The sequence below is a fragment of the Dermacentor albipictus genome, chromosome 1, assembly GCF_038994185.2.
Source record: "Dermacentor albipictus isolate Rhodes 1998 colony chromosome 1, USDA_Dalb.pri_finalv2, whole genome shotgun sequence".
In the NCBI taxonomy this organism is placed as follows: domain Eukaryota; kingdom Metazoa; phylum Arthropoda; class Arachnida; order Ixodida; family Ixodidae; genus Dermacentor; species Dermacentor albipictus.
This window is the reverse complement of record NC_091821.1, coordinates 328,130,081-328,155,522: the sequence shown is the minus strand read 5'-3', so window position 1 is coordinate 328,155,522 and position 25,442 is coordinate 328,130,081. Positions and strand designations below refer to the sequence as shown.

Here is a 25,442-nt window from a genome sequence, read left to right as displayed (position 1 = left end):
AACAGTGCTGCTATTCGCCACGCTTCGGTGCACAAAGTTATCAGTAACCGCAATATCAAACAGCTTTATCAATGTGCGCTGGCGATGCGAAGTACCGCACTTTGTATAAAGAGACGCTTGGTGGGAGTGCCAACAGTTATAAGAACAGCGTCCTCCTTTCTACTTTGTTTCCGAACACGGCCGCCACGTATCACCCATCGCAGGGCTCGAGGCTATCTGACACGCGTTCCTATGTACCCGCTCATATTGCTCACGACAGTACATAAAAAAGTGAGCTGGTTTGCTTAAGAAACTGTAGAAATATATCGTGAAAGAAGTTACATAAGTAATTTGTATATTTTACAACACTGACCGTACATTTACAATCAGCAGAGAGAATTAACGGAGCTCTATACATGCAAGACAGTACACGCTACTAAAATAAAAAAAGAAGCATGCTAACGGTAAATATTCGAAGTAATTCACTTGTTTATCAAACAAATTAAACACCGAATTACGATATTGGTTGGCGTCAAACCACGCGCCACTGTGAACAGACGCACGCTCGCGCAACTGGTGGACAACCTAAAATTCAAGGCGAGAAACTGACAATAAACAAGCGTGGCGGTCGTAGAATTTGCGTAACCACGTCAGCGGCATATCGATTGGAAAGTCGCTACGACGCTGCATCGTCTGAATTAGCGCACGAAGCACCGCACGTCGCATTATGTCTTAAGCCGCTGCAATTTAGTCGCGAACACGTTCTACCAGCATAGACAGAGCGACGCAATGGGCAAGGAACTCCATTGTCTCCCAACGTGTCGGGTCGCGAATAGCTCACGGGTGAACAACGTGTTAGGCACGGTCCTGTCAATTTTAGTTACGCGCACCCCGGGCATCGCGAGCGAGGGGCCACGGGGCGTCGCTCTCGGCTAGGGCATAACAAGCCCTTATATTGGGTTTCCCTATGCGGTTGGGCACTGTAACGGGACCCAAAGGGGCGATTCGCGCGTGATCTGCATAATGCGCTTGCACAATGCCTGCGTCTGCAAAGTGGGTAAAAGTGTGTGGCGAAACGCGGGAATGCGGCTTGCGAACTGTGCACCGCCATTGATGACGTATCCGCTTCGTTAAAGGTGCCCTCGCTCCTTGGGCCATGCTAAGGAGCGGCTCGCCAGTGTTACAGCGCATGCTGCGCACGTCCGCTGTGTGCAACGGGCAGATAAGATTGCACGCGCGGGACTGGGAGCGCTCGAGCTACGGCGGGGAGAAGAAACAGTAAATGCGGTAAATGCGCCTGGCCTCAGGGCAGTTAGCAATTATTTTGGTGTACAGCTAGCGCACAAATGGCTCAGTGCGTATTGATAAGGTGGATGTCCTTTTTCTTTCTTCTACTTTTCTCGCCTTTTTGATTACAAGCTTGCTTCTTGAAAGTTCGAAGTTAAACCCATGACGTAAGACAAAGTTCTTGTTTCCCCGTTTAAAGCTCCTTACGATGAAATTCAGGCTCAATAATTCCGCAAGAAAGTGAAGCCACATTAAAGGAGAAAATGAAGGATTATAAAAGGCACTCCTTTGATGAAGTAATGTGAAAGGCGAAGTAAAGCGATTAGCATCATGTAGCATGTGCTAGCAACAACACTGTGCTCTAAAATCAGTTGTAGTGCTCACAAACTTGTGCCGAAAATAAATGCCATCTCTAAAAACAATAATTCTGAAGTTTTACATGCCAGAACCACGGATGGATGGGACGGATGTATGTTATGAGCATCCCCTTTGGAACGGGGAGGTGGGATGCACCACCGAGCTCTTGCTATTATACTGCCTAATGTCCTACCTGGGTTAAACAATAACAAAAAGAAATAAAAACACTATGAACTCCCACAACCAAATTTTCTGATCCCCTATTGCGAACTGTGCTTTTGTACGGCTCCGTTTTTTGTCCTTTCCTATACTTTTCTTCACTCAATCCTCCTATCGTCTTTACTAATCCCTATTGCGGACATGTTTACTTTTCCACTGCTCTCGCTGAACCCAAGAGCTTCAAGGAGGCCAGTGGTGCCTAAATCGACCGCTGGGTATATAGACGCCTTCGCATTCTAATAAAACATGCTCCATAGTTTCCCTAGCTTTACCGCAGCAAGCACATACTTCTTCTTCCTTCTTATATCGTGCTTTATAGGTGCGTGTTTTAAGGCATCTCGATCTCGCTTCGAAAAGTAACGAGCTTCCCTTTGAGTTATCATAAATTGTTTCTTTCCTGATTTCATTTTTTCCTCTTAAGTAGTTACTCATGGCAGGTTTCTTTTCCATTGCCGCCACCCATGAGATTATTTCAGCCTCTCTGACTTTCCACTTGACGTTCTTTGTTGCTGTGTTGCCCCCTCTACAGGCCACATACACCGCATGCTTGAAAGCTTCCTAGTTCTTTTCCTCCAATGTGAATCAATGTTTTTCCTGTACAGATACCTGAACACTCTCCCAGCCCATTTACTTTCTTCCATATTCCTCAGCCGTTCTTCATACTCAATTTCACTGCGAGCATCCCTCACTTCAAAACTAGTCCAGCCCATATCACCCTGCACAGCTTCCTTTGTAGTCTTCCCTTGAGCGCCCAATTCGAGGCGACTCACTGACCTTTGGTTCCCGTCGTGTCCTGATTGTACCCCTGATTTAAAGCAAACAACCGCATTTCCAAAAGTAACTCCTGGATCCATTGCACCTTTCCACATACCTCGGAGCACCTCGTACCTATTGTATCCCCATAGCGCTTTGGGCTTCATTATGGGTGCATTTCCCTTCCCCTTCACTTTTATTGTTATTTCCTGTGTTTCCACGTACCACGCACCACGTACCAATTCGACTTTCTAGAACTGACGCAGCACGGAATCTCCGTCTGCTTGCTCGGCAGTGCACCACGTCGCAATGGAATGAGCCATATTTAAGAAATACTAGACTGTACTCCCTTAATTCCACATTAAGTCTCCGAGCGTCATCACAGCTTCGCCGTGGAGACGCCACGCTCTTGTATCGACTGTGGCTGGGCGTTGCCGTCACCAAAGCCTATGCATTCCGCATAGGGATGACCGACACCGCAACATGTGACCACTACGGCCATGACGAATCAATCGACCATATTTTGTGCGCTTGCCCGCAGCACAGTCCACAGAGGGAATGCCTTCGCCACGAACTTGACGAACTGGTCTACCAACTGCTATCGCAAAAAAGAATTCTACACTACCGAAGGGAGCTAACGTCACAGAAGAAGGCCGTGCAAACGCTATTGCGCTTTCTGCGATATACCAACCTTCTCGAACGTCTTTAACTGGAACGCCTTTTGTGTGTATGTGTCTCCATGTGTACGTGTTCTTTTTTGGGTTTTTTTTAGCGTTTTCCTCTCTGTCATCATTCTAACCCCTATCTCCTATCCCCAATGTAGGGTAGCAAACCGGAGACTGATATCTGGTTAACCTCCCTGCCTTTCCTCTTCATCTCTCTCTCTCTCTCTCTTTCCTGTGTTTCCATATATCTATTGCCTTCGTTTTCCATATACTAAAGTATTTATATTCTGTTAACCGAGGTATTTCCTGGCCTTGTATCGCCACTGTCTGTTCACTGTTTTCATTGAATACCATGACACCTGATTTTGTAACACTAAATATGAAACCTAAATTGTTGCCTTCCTGTCCAAAGATATTAGCCTGACGTTGCAAATCACTTTGCTTGTTAGTTAGCAACACAATGTCGTCACCCGTGTACTTAGATTTAGGTGCATGTTAAAGAACCCCAGGTGGTCGAAATTTCCGGAGTCCTCCACTACGGCGTGCCTCATAATCAGAAAGTGGTTTTGGCACGTAAAACGCCAAAAAAACAATGTCGCCCGCATAAAATAACCTGGAAGCTGCTGCTCTACTGCTGTACCCGCCTGTTTGAACGAGAGATTAAACCCGATATAACTTCCCTCTCGCGCCCTCTCCATCCTCACCACGTACGTCATAAACAGCAGTGGGGATAAGGGGCACCCCTGCCTCAGTGCCTTGTTGATATCAACTTTCTCCTCGCTCCTCATTCCTTCCGAGGCATTCAGCGCAAACGGTATTTCCTAGGTAAATTTCTCTTAAAAGCTGTAGACAATCGTCACCTAAGCCTTCTCCTTCCAGAATATCCAACAAAATGTTGCGGTCTACGTTGTCATGGGCTCCTGTAATTTCTAAAAAGGCCACGTATAACGGTCTGCTTTCTACTTTTGATATTTCAATATCATTATATGATGTGATACCACGATATGATTATTAGGCGGGCCGTATTGGGGGACTCCGGATTAATTTTGACCACCTATAGGATTCGTTAAGGTGCACCAAATAGACGGACGGTACATGGACGTTCTTGAATTTCTCCCTCAACAAAAATGTGGAGGATGTTTAAGCTTCGCCTTTAAAAGTAGAACGCGATAGCATTCAAAGATCGCTGACTGCTTTTCACGCTTCCCGACAACTGTAGCTTATGTAACCGTAATGTTTACCGGGAAATGCAGGCGGCGAACGCTAAGCACGAAGCCGAGTTTCCTGGTAGAAACGCGGCCTCTTTCGTGGGCTGATCTCCTGTTATTGTTTCGCAGTTTCATTATGCGAGCCTGAGAAGATCTAACTTAACAAGTATGTGTTGTCAGTGTCGGTGTTTTTTTTTTACATGACATTTGTTCGTGGGTTGTCATTCTCAAAATCCCAAGGAATAATTTTGTAAAGAGCGAAAGGCGAGGTATGAGCAACTTTGGTGATAAATTAATGGTTTGGTATGCGTTGTCCGAAATGACCTTTACTGAAACGACGGTCGACGCTGGACGCGGGATGCGGGACCCCGCCGCCGCATTTTCTGTGACACGGGACCCTTAACGCTGTCGGTTTAAAATGCGGCCGCTGCGACCGGCATTAATCCCGTGCCCTCGGGCATAAACTGTAGGTTAATATACAACCTTAAAAGTAAGAAAGGTATAAACTAATTTATAATTCTCAACCTTAGGCGATTTTTGGATTTAGAGGTGTGAGCGACAGACGCAGTTGCACCCTTTTTTAATTTTAAGAGCATAAAATGAATTTTCAGTGTAGCAGCGCAATGCCATAGTTAGGGCGAGTGAGCGCCATCTCTTTTAACAAGTAAGGCTCCAGCCTGACGAACGCTACCACAAAAAAAGGAAAAAATTTTTATACCACGGCTCAAGCATTCCCCAATAGATAGATGCCAGTCAATCTTCATATCGGACATATTATTAGCAAATGTGATCAACGAATGGCACAGAGTATTTGTGAACGAAAATATTCGTAAATAGGGTCTCAGGGGACGAGTTTAGAAAATGTTTCTCTTTTCTTCTTAAGTGCTCTTTGCCATCGGCGGGCCACACTGACTAATGATATGTCCAGCTCCAGAATTGGCTAAAATTTATTTAACTCTAAAGAACAATTCTAGCGTAAATGTCTTTCTTGAATATGACCCCAGTGAACAAAATATAATATCGTAAAACTATAGAGGGGGGTAATAATTACATACGGAAACGTGAACGGCATGAGCCCTGAGATGAACGTGATTAGAGCTCACCCAACGGAGATACTATGTAGAGACCAAACGACGCAGTAAAGGACAAAACGTCCATCTTCGAAGCACTCACGAGGCAACCCAGAATGCTAAATGCGCAGGAAGTGAAAGAAAAGCAATGCGGGCCCGTCGTTGACAAGGCTTGTGCAGCGAAAGTCGGAAACAAAATGAAAGTGAACAAACAAATACGAAGCAGAGAGCAAGAAAGAAGGCCGGTTTTCAAGGGCAAGGTCTAGTTACATGCTGCTTGTAGCGAAATGGAGGAGCGCGTACAATACGAATAGAGACAACGGGCACCGCCAGCGGAGGAAAGAGACGCACGATTGAGCAGGGGCGCATCCAGACACAAGTGGCGCGGCGTAACAGGGTTCATCGCGACGGAAACATAGGAGGGCGGTCCCCGACGGGGCATTGAGAGTCTCTGCTTTCTCCATGTATAAGTCGCAGGGCGTAGGATGCCGCGCCGGGTGGTGGTGGCTCGACATGTATGGGGGGAGCCTGTATGTGTAGTAGTAGTGCTGCAGAAGAGGCGCAAGGCCATGGCGAATGACACCACCGAGAGATGCGCCAGCAGTATAGCAGCCGCGGCAGCAGCATGAAAACGAAGAACCCGGTCGCCTTTCCACGAGTTTGGTGCACTGTCGCGCACTGATCGGTCTTGGCTGGGTCGCGAGAACGGCAGTGGAAGCCTGCGTGTTCCGTCCGTACAAATCCGCGCAGCCTTTGCGGGAGCTGAAGGCACAGCCGGCGCCAGCGGCTTCGGAGGCCAGATACACTGCACTGTTATCTTGTGGTGCTATTCTGAACATTGTAAAATTCTGCCATATTGTCGAATTTTACAATGACAGCATTTTGAGCCGATCAGATTGGCCGCCACAGCCATCTATACCAATCAGAGGTGCCAGGAGGCTGAATTCGACAATATGGCGCAATTTAACCCTGCCCAGATTAGCGCCTTCGCCAATGTTTTGGTTGAGCCAACCACCAAAGTTACGAACCGCCAACAATGCAAACTAGCGTACTGGCTGGTCGCGCTTTATAGGAACTTTTGAGAACAGTGTTGTGAACTCGGCTCCTGTGCTGGGTTGCTTAACGTTTTATGTACTGCTGACGCCGAACGTTGCGGAGCGTTGAATCTTCGAGAATGTTTAATTTCAGTGAAAACCGGACGCACAGCGCGGACAATTCCACTTGCTTTCCGCTACAGCTTATGCAGGTCGACAACGCAGTGTTCCGCTTTCTGAGGACTACCATGCCGAGGCTACACGAACAAAAATCCGCTTTTTCACGGTGCCTGTGGCTCGAACACATTTGGTGTCGATTGATACGCATCAGCTTTCGTAAGAACGGCCACCGACCAATCGATGAACCAGGGAAGATAATAACGGAGGCGCCGGCTCACGACACGGAGTCATTGCGGAGGCATACATCCTCTCATATCCGACTTTTGATTAGCTGACGCCAGCTCTATAGTCACGACAACACTGCAGGGATTTAGTATGATGTAGCAGCGAGACGATGTGTAGGGAGGAAACGAAGAAGAGAGGTTCGGCGTCGTGCCTCTTCTGCCGACGACGCCGACGCACTGTCCCAACTCAAGGATCGGGCCACGATCGATGGACGAGATTGGAGGTCTGCTGCTGCTCGGCGCGCATAAGGAGCGGGCTGGCCACCGCGCCTATCGCTCTATGGCCATGTGTGCGCGCGCTGGCCGCCCGTTCTGGGACAGACAGCACTCCGGGGTGTCCCCCTCTTTCATCGGACGGCGGCGTACTACGAGATGGGACCGACGAAGAGGAGAGGCAACAGCGCTGCCTTGACCAGGGCGGCGCTTTTCCCCGACTCCCCGCCAGCGCACCCTTCTCTTCCCAGTCACCAACGGGAGGCATTAAGTAAATTGGGGCGCGTATGCGCGCGCTCTACACTCTGTGGATGGCAGCCGAGCAAGCACGTCTTCCTCTTTTCCCTTTGGCGCACGCGCGCGCCTGTTTTTTTTTTTCTTTGTTCGCCGCGTGATGGCCGCGGGAGCAATAGGGCTCGGGGCGCGCGGCTCCTCGCGTCTAATAAGTTACGGGAAATAGCGCGCCCGCGACGCTGCGAGCTCGCGGCAAGACAGATACGGGTTAAGTAGATGCTGCCGCCGTTGCGGTCGTGTTCCTTGCCCCTAAGGGCGATTTATGCGCACGACTCCATCTATACCGCGCCGCTCTCCGCAGCCGTAATTGGCATGCGTGTGTTTCTTCCGCGTACACGTCGTAGTATGCGGATGTTAGTTTGCACTTGATCCACGCTGCACTCGGCGGCCAGGAGCAATCATGCGGCCTTGTAAGAAGTTTTTTTCCAGAGTGCTTATACCACGTGACGTCTCCTTGTGTTCGTATAGGCGTTTTGCGCGGAAAGACAATGTGCTTTAGGCTGTACACGTTGTGCCGTGCACGTAAGCATGCATATGCGAAAATCCAAGTTTCTCACCCTTCTTGGGGCTTCACAGTCGCAGCGATTTCTAGCGTGAAAATCCTTATTGTCAGTTTTCGGCTGGTGCCAGACTATGGGGAAATTTTCCAAAGTTATAACCTAACTTGCTGTTTAAATTGTGTGCCTCTTTGAGAGCTGTAGTTGAATTAATGTAGCGGTTTGTTCAATGGCGTTTGATAATACAAAACAGAAATTTTACGAAGATATTCCTCAAGTTACACCCCTTGAAGATATGATGAGACAATGACTTTTCTTCATGACTTCTATAATGAACAAACTGTCATTTATTTTCTAGCTCAACAGCGGTGAAAGTGTCATAGCCTGCATCAGCACTTTCTCCGCAAGCGTGTTGTGCTCTTCAGACGTACTCCTATCCATTTCCCACTGTCGACGTTTAAAGGTTTTTCCGACGTTTCATTCTTTAAGAATAGAAAGACGCTTTCTCTTAGAAAGTATATTGGTGTTTTGAGACCACTTTCGTGAGCAAAACCAGTGGTGCTCGTACACTTTGTGCCTCGAATTTTCAATGCCTCCACGTACTTGTAGGACAGAACTTTCTTTCCTTCTTCTTTTTTACTTACGATCTACGTGACGCTTGCCAAATATGTAAACGTACATTTAAGGTCGCGACCGGGTTGCTGGGCAAAAACGCCTTTCTGGAATACCTTAAACTCGCGATGTTGCTTTCAATCAAGCATGGAGCTGCTGCTCCGCATGCAAATGCAAACGCTCTGTTTCGGCTGCTGCGCTCGGAAACACCGCACTCGAGCACTTCGCCCCGTGCCGAGAAATCTAGCTTATGTTTTCGTATCAATTCTCCTCAGTGCCGGAAACGTGAGAGACGGCAAGAAAAGTTACACAGTACCGCTACAGCTTCCGATTTCCGACGTGGTTCGCCTTTCTTTGTTTCTTTCTCGTTGCACACATTGTTCGACTTAGTGTGCCTTGTTTATCACCGAATGTTGATTTACGTTCGAAATAACGAGGTCTATGCGGCGAAGTCTCCAGTGAGTCGTAGCAATAACGCGGAAGGCAGTGCGGAGACCGCGGATCCAAAGCCCGCATGCAGAAGCCATTTCAGAGCTGCTCGTTGCCTTTGATTTCTGCATAGGCTTTCGAGAGACCCGACGTCGCAAGGAAAACTTGTTGCTCTTCTCAGGATTCTGCACCGTACTTCGCTGCTCGCCGTCACTTTGAAGTGCGCCACGCGCTTGCTTTTTCTCTGCGTCGGCTTCCGGAAAAAGAACACGCTAAAGCACTTCTTAGATGACGCATTAACTATCAATGTCGAGAAAAGAACATCAAAGGCACGAGAGCAATGGCTTGATGGCAGGGAAGAGGTTCAACTTGCTGGCGCTTGATTTAGAAAAGGAGAAGTACCTTTTAGTTTTATATACTGGAAAGCGCCCCATATATCAAGGATATTGCAAGGATGATCGATAGGCTAAAGATATATATATGGAAGTTACCGGAAATATCTGCTGTCAGCTGGTACTCATCGTCAAGTCTGTAGATTACCGCCAAGGTCCCAGTAATACGTGTAGCTTATTTTACAATATTTGGACAGGAGAAGCTAGTTGCGAATATCAGACGAATAAAAATGCTCACCTTTGTGTTTTCTTTCTCTATATTTTTGGGAATCGTTAGTCAACCTCGAACCAATGCTGTTGCAAATGAAATACCATGCGTAAAATTTACCTCTGCACCAGGGAGGCCAAATAAGCGGCAGCTGAATTAAAGTAGAAATCACACCAACGTGCAATCTCTGTCAGAAGTTTCCTCGACACAACGCACATGAGCGAATCTGTGATGTGACCGAGTTTTGGTGTTGTTAAATTTTTTATTCTTTAGAACTTCCGAGTTCAGTTGAAAAATGTTGCTTACTGTGTTGTGCTGATTCATTACTGAAGTCCTTACAAAGTGTTTGGCAAATAAATCTCAGTGCCGGAGCAGAGTCTTCAATTGTTTTCACTTAAACTGCACGTCTACTGATGGGGTTCAGTATTGCTTAGCTGGATGCGTTGAGTTGTCAACAAAAAGATGGCTCCTTTTACTTGGACAGGTTTTAGATGAGCCTTACACACAAGTACACGGAAAATGTATTTCCCGCATTTAACTTGCACGGGGGATGGGTTGAAAGGGGGGGGGGGGAGGGGTAGGTTATTAGGCACGACACCACAAGTTGTTGACTGACCCCATAATTAATCAAGATTGTTTAAATTCACCAATTCAGAAACGCTGTTAGCTTATCTGAAGCCCTGGCCACTCAAGTGCACATTGAAATGTGGACTCACGCACAACCAGTGCCTCAATTAATGCCCAAGGAAAGAAATGCTAGATAATAATTTGTGTTTACTGTGTACCTAAAGGGCCATTTAATTGCTCGAAGTCATTAGCGCCCTGGACTGAGGGACTCGCGAACCAACCAATCTCAACAAACCTTGTTTGAAACTATTTACTACTGCTCATCACAGCAGCATGTTCGCAGACCAGTTGTTTCCGATAATTTGATGCTCTTAATTATGAATGTTTGTTCTTATTTATTACTCAATGAAATCGCTATTACTCTTTAAGAAGTTTTCTTTTCAGTACTTGCTGTATTCGAAAAAAGAATATCGGCGCCTATCCCTAAAGAGAAAAGACTTATGTTCAGTGGGCCTATTAAACATCTGGTATACCGTGGTAGGCACGATATGCACTATACACATGCAGTGACGCAACAAGGGATGAGTTGCACCGATTATATTTCCCTCCATCTTCTTTCTACTTAAACAGGTGCTGAAGCCTCCTACTCTTTCGTGCTGGCGCCATCTGGAGCGCTAAGATTGCAAAAAGGTCGTGATCTTTCTCTCTTTTTGGGGGGAGGAGGTGGGGAGTAGAAAGAGGAGAGGTATCCACTGCACCGTCACGCAGTAGAAAGGAAACTATATTTTATTATCCATAGGCACAGATCTCACTACATTATGCAATTTACCACTCCACTACTCCTTTTGAGACTCGTTTCCTATCAGAATTGCGTCACAAACTACGCACCTAATGCAGTCAAGCAGGCTCAATACAAAAGCAATACTTTTTCGGAAACGTCAAGTGTATACGTCCGACATTTACTATAAAGAATAATGGCCGTCACGTAACCATGGCAACAACAAATATTACGGCGATAAATTTTGGATAAGCATCACTGAAATATACAGCCAATACCTTCCGTGCTACGGAGTCACTGGTGCTGATGCATATTGAAAGATTGATGACCCATGGCTGCTTCTCCTTCGGCCACCCAAAATCGTGTTCTTGCGTGTCGTTCCCAGCACGGAACCTAAACAAGGTTTCCTGCGTTTATGTGGTTCATATTTGATTTGTTTTCATGTTCACGAAAAAAGAGCAGGTTTCTCCATGACACTAAAAATATAATAAAAAATACACTCTCAAGTGAGCCCACGCTTCAGTTTATTAAAGTATTTACGTCACGAAGCAGGCTCTAATGTACCGTTGCCTGAGCGACGCGCCTAAATGATGTTTTCTTACTTTCTTATATTTTTTCCTGAACCTTAGGGAGCAGTGATCCATAGTTCGGTTGCGAGTTATACAAGGCTGAAAGTTGTCTCAGGAAGATAGTAAGAAAATGAGGGCGGCTTATCTTTCTGTTTCTTTCGCCTCTTCTTTGCGTATGTCCTCTCTCCACGGGAAGCCTGCAGCAGTGGACTACCAATTTGCTCAAACCAGCGCCGTTTTGCGGAAAATCAATACTAGGCGGAAGCAGCCCAGAGAATATTACCATACTTTCACGAACCTAACTATTCCTGTTTCTTGACCTTATGATAATCGAACTAGGGCAGGGCGAGCGAGACCAGTTGGGTGAATAGCTGTTTATTTCTTTCCTCGTCAAATGCCAGATAAAATGAGAGCGTACCGGGAAGAAAGAAAGGACACAGGACGGCATTGGCATTTATCCGCTTCAACAAGAAAGAAAGAAAGAAAAAATAAAACCCTGAAATTGTCAGCATCGTCGTTTAGCCTCCTTCTTTTCCGAGCATTAGACCGTCTAGCTGTCTTTGAGAAAACAGGAAAGCATGCTTAGTTTCGAAATAAATAAAACCCACAAATAAATTTTCTACACTCTTACACAGAAACCCGAAAGCTCGAGAGTTGTTCGAAATAACGAAGAGAGTGCTGTTATGCTTATAAATTATCGCTCGTCATCAGAGCTTTCTTCGTATGCACTCAGTCAGGCTGTCACGTGAGAGGAGCACGATGTCACTGGTTGGATTATCGACGGTAGCAGACTCTCTGTGGTGGCTGAATGCAAAAACTCTCGTGTATTGAGATAATGGTTGCAGGCTAAATACATCCAGGTAGTCAAAATTAAGCCGGAACTCTGCACTATATCTATAACAGCCCCGGTATCATTTGGGACTTTAAATCCGATCACTCAACCATAAGACACGAGATCGTTAATGACTCCTTTCACGTAGTCGCTCGTGCCAGTATCGGTATCTTATGAAACGCTGTTCTCGATTTTATTAAGTTAGGTTGAGGTGCCATATGCGTTAAGATTAAGTCATCGTTCACTCTTGAACTCTGTATACCCGCCGCCTGCACCAAATGTTGTGAGGTTTATTAAGATATAGGACGCGGGTGAACGGGCAGTGGTCGAAGACGTTAGGCCAAGCACAGAATCCACGAGCTGCTTGCAGGTGGTGATGCCGCTTGAGCAGACGTCACTCTTCTTCGCTGAAGCCTATGTGTTGGCCACAACGTGCACATACAACTTCAGAAAAGAAAAAGAGAAAGCCTATAATCGCGCACGATATTGATCGTTACTCAGGGAAACGTGAGTGCACATAGATTCACGGTGTAGTTACGTTAAAGAAAGTTCGGTAGGTGCCTAAAAAATTATCTATCATGACATAGCCGCGGGCGCGATCATAGCGAAGGAGTCGCTCCAAAAGGCGTGACCTCCAAAGTACAATAACGTTTTTTTACGCTATATTAGTATAACAATACAGACACAGATAGAGTTGTCTCTCGAATTCTGTGACAAATCTGCAGAAAATTCTGGAGACTTTATTATGCCTATCAGGTTGTCGTACGAATCACTATGATACAGTGCTTACAGAAACAGTTCGTGTGTATTTTGTGTACGTGTAGGTGTGTGTGTGTGTGTGGGCGTATGTTTTTTTCTCCATTTTCTTTATCCTTTATTATCTCTCACCTGTCGCATCCATTTGCCTCTACCACAGTACAGGGTAGCCAACCGAAGATAATCTGGTTAACCTCCCTGTCTTTCTTTGTACTTTTTCACTCTCTCATTATTTAGATCATATGTGATTCCTTAGAGCTTTTCCTTAAAAGAGCTTATCTTCCAAGTTTCTTATCTGCCTTTACGTATGCTGTATACGCACATCGCATCGTATAATTTAAACAGTCGTACGTAAGGCATTCAGCACAAAGACGATCACACACAGAACACAGCAGAAGTAGTCACTCTGTGGAAATGGCTCATACACAGACTGGGCCTCATACATTAGTGCCCAGAGCGATTTCACAGATCTCGCTAAACATCATTTTGTAAAGGTCTATATAAGCCGCTCGGGACAAACTTAGGATACAAAATAAATCATTTTCCAACCATATTTGCCGATATTCTCGTATCGGCACTTACATGCGCACACACTGAGGAGACGACATTGAGACTAGTTTACGACATTAAAGCTGTAGTTCTGAGTAGTTCTATAGTGCTGAGGTTTATTTCCCGCTATATTTGAGTGTTGTTAACGTACCTAGTGGTATCGAATTGTGTATCCTTAGATTCTTGACATGTTCACTGGAATTGCGGTTGCTGAACTTGCTGTTTAAGCTAACATAGTATTATGCCATCCCTACTAGGATACTTGTTCAGAAATACTTTTGCTTTCTCGCTGTTTTGCTCCGATATGTTTTGCTCCGATATGATATGTACTTCGGCGCTCGATTAAAACTTGTATAACATGAGCTTCTATTATTATTATTTTTATTATGTATAAACTTCCAACTGTCTGCTTCAATATGAGTGTCACTACATTGTGAATAAATAAATAAATAAATAAATACATTCTACTCATTGAGCACATCGGCAAAACGCATAAACATCACTGAATAAAAACCAAGTGAGCAACTACAATGGAGCAAGTGCAGGAAAATATTTTCTCTACCTTCTGCCCTCCCCCTCCTCCCCCCTCGTTGCAGTGATATAAACTAAACAGAATACAAGATAAACAGGGTTCGCCTAACATTTTTTGCGTTTCACAGGGAAGACGAGGTAGGACAAAAATGACAAACCTCAAATGGGAAGGGATTTTTACAGAAATAGATAAAACCTTTGTGGCGGACAAAGGCGCGGTTAACGCAATTTTAATTTCTTGTGCGGGTCAAATCTAATTTATCTCTGTCCACGCCCTGCGCAGGAAACTGCGATTCTCCTTTTTCTTTCTGCTGACTGATAATTACACGCAAATAAAAACAAAAAAGGAAAGGAATACTATACGTCAAAGCAGGAAACGAAGAAGATTTTAATCTTGAGAATAAATTTTTCACTTGTCTTACTCGCACCCCGGACCACCGAATGCACGGAATCCATTAGCGTGGAATGAGTATCGCCTTGCAAAGCCGGGAGAGTCCCTCTAAAATAACTTAGATTAATTTACGACACCTGAAATATGTCATCTGCGCACCGTTTCATTAGGCGCCCTGCTTTTATTTCTGCTGTAGCTCTCGAAATATGATTACCACCCGGGCTTTGGAGGATCATTGGACCACTACAGCTGTTGCCATTAATTTCCGGTGGCGGCGTTACAAACGGAATCTAAAGTTCTAGCATTCGTTCCTGTGATATGCAGTGCTTGTGGCTGTGTTAGCCTCGTTATCCGCTAAGATTTAGAAATTAGTATGCTGGCGTGGATTCTACATTCTTATTTTGGCAGCGTTTCACTAGACGCTACGTAAACTGGGCTTGACGGAGTGACGGCTTAATGGAAGTTAAAAAATCCAGCTTATCTGTTAACAACGTGCAGTCAGTGTGAGTTGATAGTCAGAAAGTTATATGCATTTTTTCTCATGAAACTAAACTGGCTTCGAAAGACAACAAAATGCGAAAAAAATTGGGCGTAATATAGTGACACCTAAAGCTAGTTCACGAAAGTCCCGCAAGCTCCAAAGAACACGGGATTGTCTACAACCACTACGCTTTCGTTGACTAGGATTGTGAAACATTCACGTTATCCGTTTTTAAACTTCATACAATAGTCGGATCGTGACCATTAACGTACCTTGGAGCAACAGCTTTTTGTTCTCGGGGAGAACTTTCTTATTTAGGGACATCTGCTCCAACAATCAGGGAAGTATCAATGCACACAGAGACTCGTGTTTGTTGTTTCGGTCATTTTCTATTTTTAATATTTGATTAATGTTTTTCTTTTTTCACTAGAGACTATATATTACCGTGTGAAAATGCTAAGATGCTCATCTCGGTTGGCATAGCTGCTTTTTAGTTATCTTTAGCACGCGCTTGTATTCCGCCTTGTTAGAACGAAGCAGCCAACAGCACCAAGCTCAAAGCCTTTCTGTTAGACCCGAGTTAAAAGTTTGTTCGGAGAGAGTGTCGGCCATCTTTTACTTAATGAAAACTGCAGGTGTGCGGATTACGAAGTACCTTAAAATGCGGTGCGCTGTTAGAGGTTCTTTGAGAATACGCCCACCACTATGGCTGAGCGGCCTGGCTCTCTTATAGTGCCGGGTGAAAGACCACTAATTTCGATTCCGATATTAGAGAATAACTTACGGACATAAATGGCACGAAATATCTCACTACGACGCTTTTCACGGTCTAGGTGTTCATTTGAGGCGCAACTGTCTATTACTTGTTTAGATATATTGAATTTTTACATGTGTGTTTCTTTTAGCTTGGTGCGGGCAACGACAATTCCTTCATCAAGGCTCGTTTAAGTATGTGTTCTGGCTGTTAATGATTCAGCGAGGATTACCATACTCCCTAATACTCAATCTGAGCCTACCTCTATACGTGCTTCCATTTACCCATATATTGAGGAAAAAAATTTGAGAGAGACATGTAGTAGAGTTGGCGATCGTCAAAAATGTGTTCTGCGGGTATGCGCGTCGGCTCTTCTACATGACTCGTCGAAGGTTCCAGCGTAGTCGCTGCTGCCGCGTGGCTTCCAGAAAGAACTACACAATTCGCGTCACGCATACAATCAGATTACAAATCAATCGTAAGGCATGACAATCTAGCATGACTCGGTCGCGCTCGCATGGAACGAGCGCGACTGAGACCGAACCAAGCTAACCAAACAGGCGTGGCCGAGAGCTGAGGCGAGCAGACGATAGTACGAAACAAGCGGTCCGGCTGAGACCACCTACGAGAACGCATCGAGCGGTCGGGCGAGCCCGTGTGACGCCGATCCGCCTTTTACATGGCGCCATGGCGCATGCGCCCTGCCCTCGCGGTTTCGTCGCGAAACGTTTTCTAAGGGTAGCGCGCGTCCCTGCTCGCCGGAAAGGCCCCAGAAAAAAAAATACAAATAAAACTAAGCGCTCGGACGCGCGCTGCTGCAAGCACTCGTGGCCATGACCGCGTTGAAATTCCACTGGTAGCTCGACGTCCTTGCAGTGCCGAAAACGTGCGGTGCGTAAGAGTGCAACTCCACTTTAAAATAGAAAATGGCCAGGGCTTCGTCCGAGTGGTTCGTACTGCACCGTGATCCATGTAGGTACCGCCTTTCATTGATGGCTAGTAGATGAAAAACCCGTGCGTTACACTGGGCAACACTTAAAAACATCACGTTGCTGATGAAGTCTTTTTGCTGCGTCGGTCCTCTCTGGCTGGAGGTGGCAGCGCGTGCCTGACTTCACGTATTTAACACTGGGTCGATACGAGACCGACAAAATGCTCACATCAACGATTCACCCACTATTCAGTACTGTGCGTCACTTAAAGCATTTTATCATATGAGGCCGACAACAATGCAACCGACGAGCGCGAGTTATCGCACTGCGACGGGCTTTCTTGTCGACGGCACCGACAATATCAGTGTGCCAACCATCGTTCGGCCGAACCCTGCGTGATCTGCCATCGAAGTGATAACGCGATAGCGACAGCGCCTTCGCTTGTATATATAATTAATCGCGCTCAAAGTGAGTCAGGACATGCCTACGAAGCTGAAATGCATAAGCTTCAACCCTCTGAACCCGTGCACATGAAGTTTAAGCCAATGTTGATCCTGTTAAGCGAAGGTTAAGCCTGGCACCGTCGTTTTCGTGCAACCGCTACCTGCGGATTTGAACTGAAATGTAGGCAGTTATAGGACGAGGGGAACTGCTTTTACAGTTCAGCTCTGTGTTTAGTGATTTGAAATCAACTACACTTCCCACGGCGGCCCATACACAATCAGCGGCAAGCGGCGACACAGCGCTGTGCCAACATCTCTACGTCACCGTACCCGGGTGCCGGGCGCATTCGCTACGTAGATGGGTGTGTCTGTACGTGTTCTTATGCTGACATATTTCTCAATTCCAGAGATGTATTGCTTACCTCTGCGTCAAACAGGAAACAAGAGACGATGCATTCTGTATACAGCAGCATAAACAACCGTCTCACTCAGTTATACCAACGGTATCAGTGATGGTATCCGTGTTTTCTCGAAAGAACAGCATGGCCTACAACTTAGCACTGAATTTATGCGGGCACAGCTCTCTCTAATAATGTTTTATGGTACGTGTAAACTGTAACAGCCCGTAATATGTTATATAGATCACAGTTGCCGTTGTTTAATTGCCATTGTTTAGTGTCTCAGGGTGGAACAATGAGGCACATATGCGGATATGCCTGTTTTGGTACGTTTTGACATAATTTCATATCATCAATGCGCCTTTTTCACAATGTTTGACGCTAACAACGATCTGTGTCTGTAGATGTCGATGGAAACAAGTGCACCGCTTTTATAAATCCGACTCGGAAGGCTGCGCTGGAAGACTTCTTGAATATGAGAAATGTCTAAATAATGTTTAAAAATATAAAAAGCGAACTCCAGGTGCAGACATCGGCGAAAACAAACTCCAAGGCGGCTGTGTCAGCAAAGGGAACTCAGCATGCCTTTATCGGCCGCACTGTTTGCACAACAGCGCACTCAGGCCTGCAAACCCAGTAATCATTCAGTGCTTTATGGCTTCCAGGAACGACGTTTTGTCCCGGAGAAGTCATTAATAATGATTCGCGATCCACGAAATGCACAACTGACACGCACTCAACGTGGGCGCAGGTACACAAATTAAGCGGCGAAAGCCCCGACACGCTTCCGAAACGTTTCCAGCGGCGTGCGGCAGTGGGCAGCGCAGGAAAATGAAAAAGGCCGATTTCCCGCGCGCCTGTCTCCGAATGAGCCGCTCTCGTTGGTAGCCACCGTTCGCGGCTCGTGCCATTCATCTCTCGCTCCGCGTTCGCTCTTTCGTCTTTCGCTGTGCTCCTTCGCTTGGCTACGCCGCCCGCGCCGACCCTTGCCGCAGGAACGGGCGCCTCAGAGCTGCGGTCTAGAGCCAACGAACTGTAACACCCTTCATAAACACTGACACAAGATTGCGAAGGAGAATAACACATGCGAATAGAATAGAAAAAAGATTATACAGATCTTCGAATTTATATGACGTGAAGCTTGCGTGAAATGGTTAATCAAAAGCTCTAAGCACGTAGGTTCCTTTCTTGCGTTTTTGCATTAAGAAAACTGGCACGCGCGCTTGTTCTCTCGCGCACCCGTGCTAGGCGATGTGCCACACGCCGGGATCATCACCAAGATCTAGTTGGCGTTGGCACAATAGAAGTGTGCATTCGATTAAGGCTAGTGGTTAACGAATCAGGCTGCTGTGTTGGGGGACCGAGGTTGGATCCCCACGATCTCATTTCATTTGACAGAGAAAGATAAATTCTAGCAACTGTGGGAAGCAGAAATTTGATTTAGGATCTCGCATTTTTTACAAATGTTGCTGAAATTCAGTAAGTTAAAAAAAAAACATAAGAACACAAAGTTTACTAATCCGTAAGTGCAGGAAGAGCAGACACTGCACTTTTACGAACGGAACCTGTGAGAGCATTGGGGACAAATTTGATAACAAAACTCACAACTCAGAAACTGTTAGTGTTTACAAGGGTTTTGCGAAAGTCCTACTCACAAATAGCGTTATATTTCAGATCATTGTAATATTCATGAATTTTCTCGTCTTCAGAGGCATCAGTAGGTTCAAATTAATTTGATTTAGATGTATTATCGAGTTCGGTTTACAGAACTGTCATATCTTTTGCACAATTGCGGAGTTTTACAATTATAAAATAAGTACTGGAGTCGTTTTTCATATATTGTAACTTTGATCACATTTTCTTGAACACTTGATGACGTACATTTCAAGTTCACTTCCTAAAGTTGCAATATTTTAACGTATTCTTTTAAATGCAACAAACACTATCAGAATTGGCGCGGCAGTTACTCAGAACAACGATTTCTCATTTCCCATGTATTTAGATAGATGCTCCCACGCTACAGAATCCTGTTAACCGAACGCTTCCTGCTCCCTAAACGCACTAGAGATCCCCGTACACGTTAAGGCCTCTATGCGATATTCTTGGACCATCACCTTAATTGACAATTCTATTCGGCGCCACCATCTGTTACGCTTTTTATTGCACGCCTTTGTTTACATATTAGAATATATCGCTTTGTTTCTGTATGTTCCTCGTTTGTCAGCTATAGTTCTTGTCTCTAATTACCATTGTAAACAGAGAGAGAGAGAGAGAAAGAGAGAGAGGGATTGTTTAGATATTAGATTATAGCCCTTTGTTTGTGTATGTTCGTCGTTTATCAGCTATGTTTCTTATCTCTAAGTTACCATTGCGATCAGAGAGAGAGAGAGAGAGATAGAATCTCTCTCTCTACAATGCAGAGTGTTCGCGGTAAGAGTCTAAGGTCTGAGATGTTTCTGCAATATTTCTGAGATAAGGTCGCGGTAAGTTCTTCTGCAAATCGCGAGGCTGCATTCATAATGATATCAGATTACTTATAGGTGCGTTTTAGTACCCAGGGCTATCACACATGGGGCTTTTATCACACTCGCGCGAATAGCCAAGGAGTCCTGCAGCTATTTTATTTTATTGCTTCAACGCAATCAAATAAAATATGTAATATACTGAGCTTGTGCAGAATTCCAGATATTCCTTATTTTTTTTTTTCATCAGGTGCTTCAACGAGCGACTGCGGAGCTGCGCTCGTAGATTGAGTTTGCTTCGAGCTCTGGGCTCGGGCTCAATTTTGATTGAACAATGTTGCTTCGGTATATTGTTATCCAGTGAAAGTCTGCACTGAAGGTCATAAGCTGTTCCTGTCGTATTCGAATAATGCAACGCAGTAATAAAACTTAATATCGCTTATTATTATTACTCTACTTGTCTGAGCATCGTAATGTTCTTTTCTCTCTCTTTGACTGCATAACCGCATCGCTGTAGCCGATTCAGCGGGGCCCAGTCAAAGAAGTCTTTAAAGACTTAGATAATACCGTTTTCGTATGTCGCTTGTTGTGGTGCCTAAATAAAGATTATTATTATTATTATTATTATTATTATTATTATTATTATTATTATTATTATTATTATTATTATTATTATTATTATTATTATTATTATTATTATTATTATTATCTTCATTTCTTCGAGGATTCTTGCCGTATAACGGAGAGAAAAAGGGAAGAATGAGAAGGGCCACCAAAGCCAAGCACCTAGTATACTAACGAAGCATCACGGTGGTGCCAGTACAGATGAGCAAAAGACGCACCCTCGGCTGAAGCGTTCCACGCTCGTAAATGGGGCGGCGCTATATGGTGCTCTGAGCGCGTAGCGAGTTCTCGCGCGCGTCCAAGCGGACCGCGCACCCACAGAGAGGCCGGAGTTGCGACGGCGGCGAGACCATGACGAGGCGTCGACGGCCGCCCGCACAGCGCCTCCCGTTGCGGTTACTGCCCGCTCGCGCCACACGGAGAGCGGCCGAGGTGCTGACGAGGCAGTAAAACCAATGGAGAACACTAAAAACGTACCGTACAGCGGGTTCATTCGGGACATCCCCACACTCTTTCTGTGCTCGTATTAAGCTTCGCTACCTGCGACTCCTTCTTGTCTGTTTTTTTCGTTTCAGTTCTTTGTTTTTTACTTTGCTCAGACACCGCGCGTGAGGTGTAGTGATTGGAATGATTGCACTAGATCGAGGTAGGCCCCTGCTGGGTGAACCGTGTCTGTCGTTGAATTGTCGTGTCTGCCTCATTGGAGCAACAATGTAGTGCATGCGGGTGACTATAGCGGGGTGACACGCCGCGCATGGAACATACGCTGCTGCGTCCCTACCGCGTTTTACTATTACACGATACGTGCATCCTGGCAGAGGAAGCGCACGCCGCAAATGTCTAGCGCGCGCGATCGCGTGAGCCACACTCTGCTGAGGCCGCGCGCCATTGCTGACATTAATTAGCCAATGTGATCCTGGCTATGAATAATCCTTCGCGCGAGGGCTTAGGGCCGCTGCTATCGCAGTCGCGGACCGCGGCACTGCAGTCGCTCGAGACAGAGGAAGAAAAAAAAAGAAAGAAAACGAGATCGAGTGAGCATCGAGACGATGCGGCGTTATTTGCAGCGCTAAGCCGAGATATTTGTCGCTGGCGGTGGTGGCGATGTCATTACGACCTCGCTTATCGCCGTTGCGCACGTGGCTTACGTGCTCGCAGCCGGACGGTAGTGGAGCAGAGGGTAAAGAGGGAACGAGGGGCGAGGGATGGCGGGAGGAGTCGAGAACGCGACGATTCCGAGCGGGCGTTCGCTTATACCTTGCGTGCACTGTTTTATGGGCCGCATACTCTGCCCGAAGAGGCGAAATTCTCCGGCTCCTATATGGCATTTGCGATTGGGTTTTTTTCACATTTCTCCTCATATTCTTGACCCCGTTTTCGTCATTACCTTCGCTGCGCAGTCTAGCGGGTGCCATGTTATCTAACTTCACTGCCGTTTTCTCCTCTCTCTTTTTCCATTATATCTCTCCGAACACTCTTGGTGAGCGCAAGTCGTGCACTAAGGGTCAATTGGAAGCGCTTGAGGCTCACGTATGAGACGCTGTACCCGTCTTGCGTTGAGGCTTAGGCGCTCCGTATTTTAATCCCTAGTTTGCATGTTTACAGGCTTGGTGCTATTAGGCCTTCCGGTTGCGGATGTTTCTATGCTACGTAGGGCGTGGGCTACGCCATAAAGCCTCCGCATGAAACGCGCCCAATTCTGCCTAGAATGCTTCTATAATCCCCCAATTTGAGCTTAAGTTCTCGATCTGGTTAGACCTGCCTGGGTTGGTATTATGGTATCTTTGTGAGTGACAATTTCTATAACACAGTTTTCTTTTTTTGTCCGTTCGGCATGTAGCTGGAACTGATGCTGAGATGGGATATACTGGAGAATTGAAACACGGTGGCCATACAGTAGGCAAGCCGCATGTTCCCCATCAAGTAAGGTGTAGCACATATGCTATGTATCCAAGACTCAATTGTTTCATTGATTGATTGATTGATTGATTGATTGATTGATTGATTGATTGATTTTAACGCTCTAAAGCAACACATGGGACATGATTCACATGGTAGTGGATGGCTCCGGATAAGTTTTGATCCTCTAGATTTCTTTAGGGTGCGCCCCAAAAACAGCACATGAGCATTTCTGGATTCCATTCCAATACGAATGCCGCCACCGTAGCAGGGAATCGAGCGGTGGCATTGCGTTCAGCAGCAGAACACCGTAGCCATTGAGCAATTGCGGTGTGTGAACTTTAGCGCCGAGGATTACTATCCTTTTTGTATCTTTTACGTTTCTCGCCGTTTGATCTCCTTCCCGTAGGCAGCTGAAAGTATGCTCCGGTTAACACCCCCCCCCCCCACCCACCCCCCACCCCGCTCTCTCTCTCGTTATACTTCTCTCTTTTTCTTCACTTCATTATTTGTTCCTTCGAGAGATAATGGAGTTTACGTAATACGGAAACCTCTTTTTTTTTGTTCGTAGCATATATGTCATTCACGTAGCTTGTACAAGAAACTCGAAACAGCCATTATATGAATGGAGACTATTTTTACATAATTCTCATAACCATCACGTTTTTCGATCACCCATCGTCAGTGGCCGCCGCAATTTCGCCTTATTACACACTCAGTGATGCAGGACCTGCGGCGAAGCCCCTGCTGTTTGTATTTATTTTCCTCATAAATGAGCTGAGAGCTTCTTTTCTTTTTTGAGTTCTATCCACCTAAAAGGCCTTTGAGCCAACCTTTAATGAAAACATTTTGATGATCATCATCATGGGCCCTGCTGGTAAGTCATTTAAGGCTTGACGGTACACGACGCCGTTGTTGGCTGGCTGTCGCCATATGCTTCAGGGCTTACATATAGTAGCGCTCACGGCGTGCCTGTTCGAGAAATTAAGTACCTAGGTCGAGGGTAAACTTAGACGATGAACATCCTAGATTATCGGCACCGCTTTGCCCGTGATAATGATCGCCTTGCTTATCATAATATAAATTTTTCTGTATATTTTAAAACGCGAACAGTTGAACAGTGATTAATATTAATCAACTACATAGAAATAATGACTCTGATGGAAGCTGACGCTGTTAGCCGCCGAGCCGCAGAACTCGCTTGCTAATGCTGCTGAAAAATATAGCTAAACGGTTGCACGGAACGAAATGATGCTGACACAATGAAACCTATTTATCCTGTTCAACAGGATAAATACCTCGTTGAACAATACCTCGTTGAACAGGGTTCAACGAGGTATTGCGAACGAATTGAACGTTATGGCTCATTACTTCCCCTCACTGAACGTACAGCTCGACATAATAGTGATCTGCAGATTTGCGTGCCTACTCGACTTGGGTTCGATGATACTTTCGTAATTAATCTTTTAGTTCTAAAGAAGAACACCGCGTATATTATATACGCGTGTCCTTAAAGGTATTGCATATCGGCAAGTAATATGGAACGTTGAAGTTATACACGTGCACGAGCGGATGATTAAACCCACTCCAAGAAAGCGCTCATTCAGTATACATGCGGATGGGTAAGCAACGGGAACATAAAGCCCGAAATGACGCAGGTGCTTCTTCAGTCTCGGCAGCGCTTTTCAACTTTTGCCTGAATGTGCTTATGCGCCCAGCACCCGCATAAATTACAGGCAATAAGAGAAGAAAAAATGCGTGTAGGCTTTGATGAAGTTTTTTAAAACGCAAATGAAGTCCTCGCTCCGGCCCTCTCGCTCCTGTGAGTCGTGAAAGTAGAGAAATCGATAGCGCCAGGGGCCGGCGAGGAAATGCTGCGAAAACCGACGAAACCGTATTGCCCCGATGGCCTTGAGAAAAGTATTGAGAAAATGAGCGCACTGGGTAAGAAAAGGAAGGGAAACGACTGGGACAGCGAGGGTTGTGATGGGCGAACGTCTGAAAGAGAGGAAGCCTGAAGGAAAAGACAGTACGCCCACGACGCGGCCCAGCCATTACGCGGAGTGGAGAACACGGCGGTTAGGGTCGACGTCGCAGCGACGGCCACAAAAGCCGGTGCGCAAAATCCATTCCATCAATCACCGTGCAGCTCCTCATAAAGGAGCGCGTCTCGGGGCGGCAGCGGCGGCGCCCGCCTTCGCTTCCGGATGCCATCGCTACGGCGAGTGTGCGTGCTTTCGCTGGATCTGCGCTGGCGATGAACACCCGGTACTTCCCAGATCCGACACCCTTTGCTCTGCCCGGAAGAAGTGATGTGTCGAAAGGGACTGACGAGACTGCCTCCGGTTTCGCTGGAGTGACTATCTTGTTCTTCGTTTTTGTCGCCTTCCTTCCCTTGCTACACGAGTACATGTCGTAGTTGGACGGCTGGCATAAAAGGAATCGACGGACCAGACGCCGGCTTGCACCTGCCGGCAGTTACCGAAGCGGGCACTTAGGCTGGCCGGAAAGAAATAGAAGTGGAGAGGCAAAAAAAAGTTGCTGTGGAGAGAAAGACGAAGATCTGTGGCGTAGGCACGGCGAACGCGACAGAGGCGTTGACGAGGAACGACAGGGTACAGTCGCCCGAGCGGATCGACGGCTGCACGGAGAAGCCCTCGCTACACATCGGAGAAAAGGAAACGCGTCGCGCGTGTGCGCGCCGCGTCGTCCGAGCAACTCGCGACAGTGGGGCAGCACGGCGCTCGCACGCGTGCGCCTGACGTGCCTCAAAAGACAGGTGCATAAATGGTGGCGCTCTCGGTCGCAGTCTTAGACAGGCGTCCCATTGCGTGATAATAAAAATGCTTCTCCTC

At 46.2% G+C, this 25,442-nt stretch overlaps 2 protein-coding genes across 2 annotated transcripts in view; one reads left to right on the top strand and one right to left on the bottom strand.

The window, feature by feature from the left end:
- The window catches only part of LOC135909271 (acetylcholinesterase-1-like), a 651,651-nt gene that overhangs the window by 334,381 nt on the left and 291,828 nt on the right, over positions 1-25,442 (top strand). The window contains exon 4 of the mRNA XM_065441182.1: positions 10,819-10,878. The gene's annotated coding sequence lies outside the window, so the exon portion shown is untranslated. The remainder of the gene's footprint in view (positions 1-10,818; positions 10,879-25,442) is intronic.
- Positions 1-25,442, bottom strand: part of LOC135909284 (zwei Ig domain protein zig-8-like) — a 266,552-nt gene that overhangs the window by 197,510 nt on the left and 43,600 nt on the right. The gene's annotated exons all lie outside the window — the stretch shown is intronic.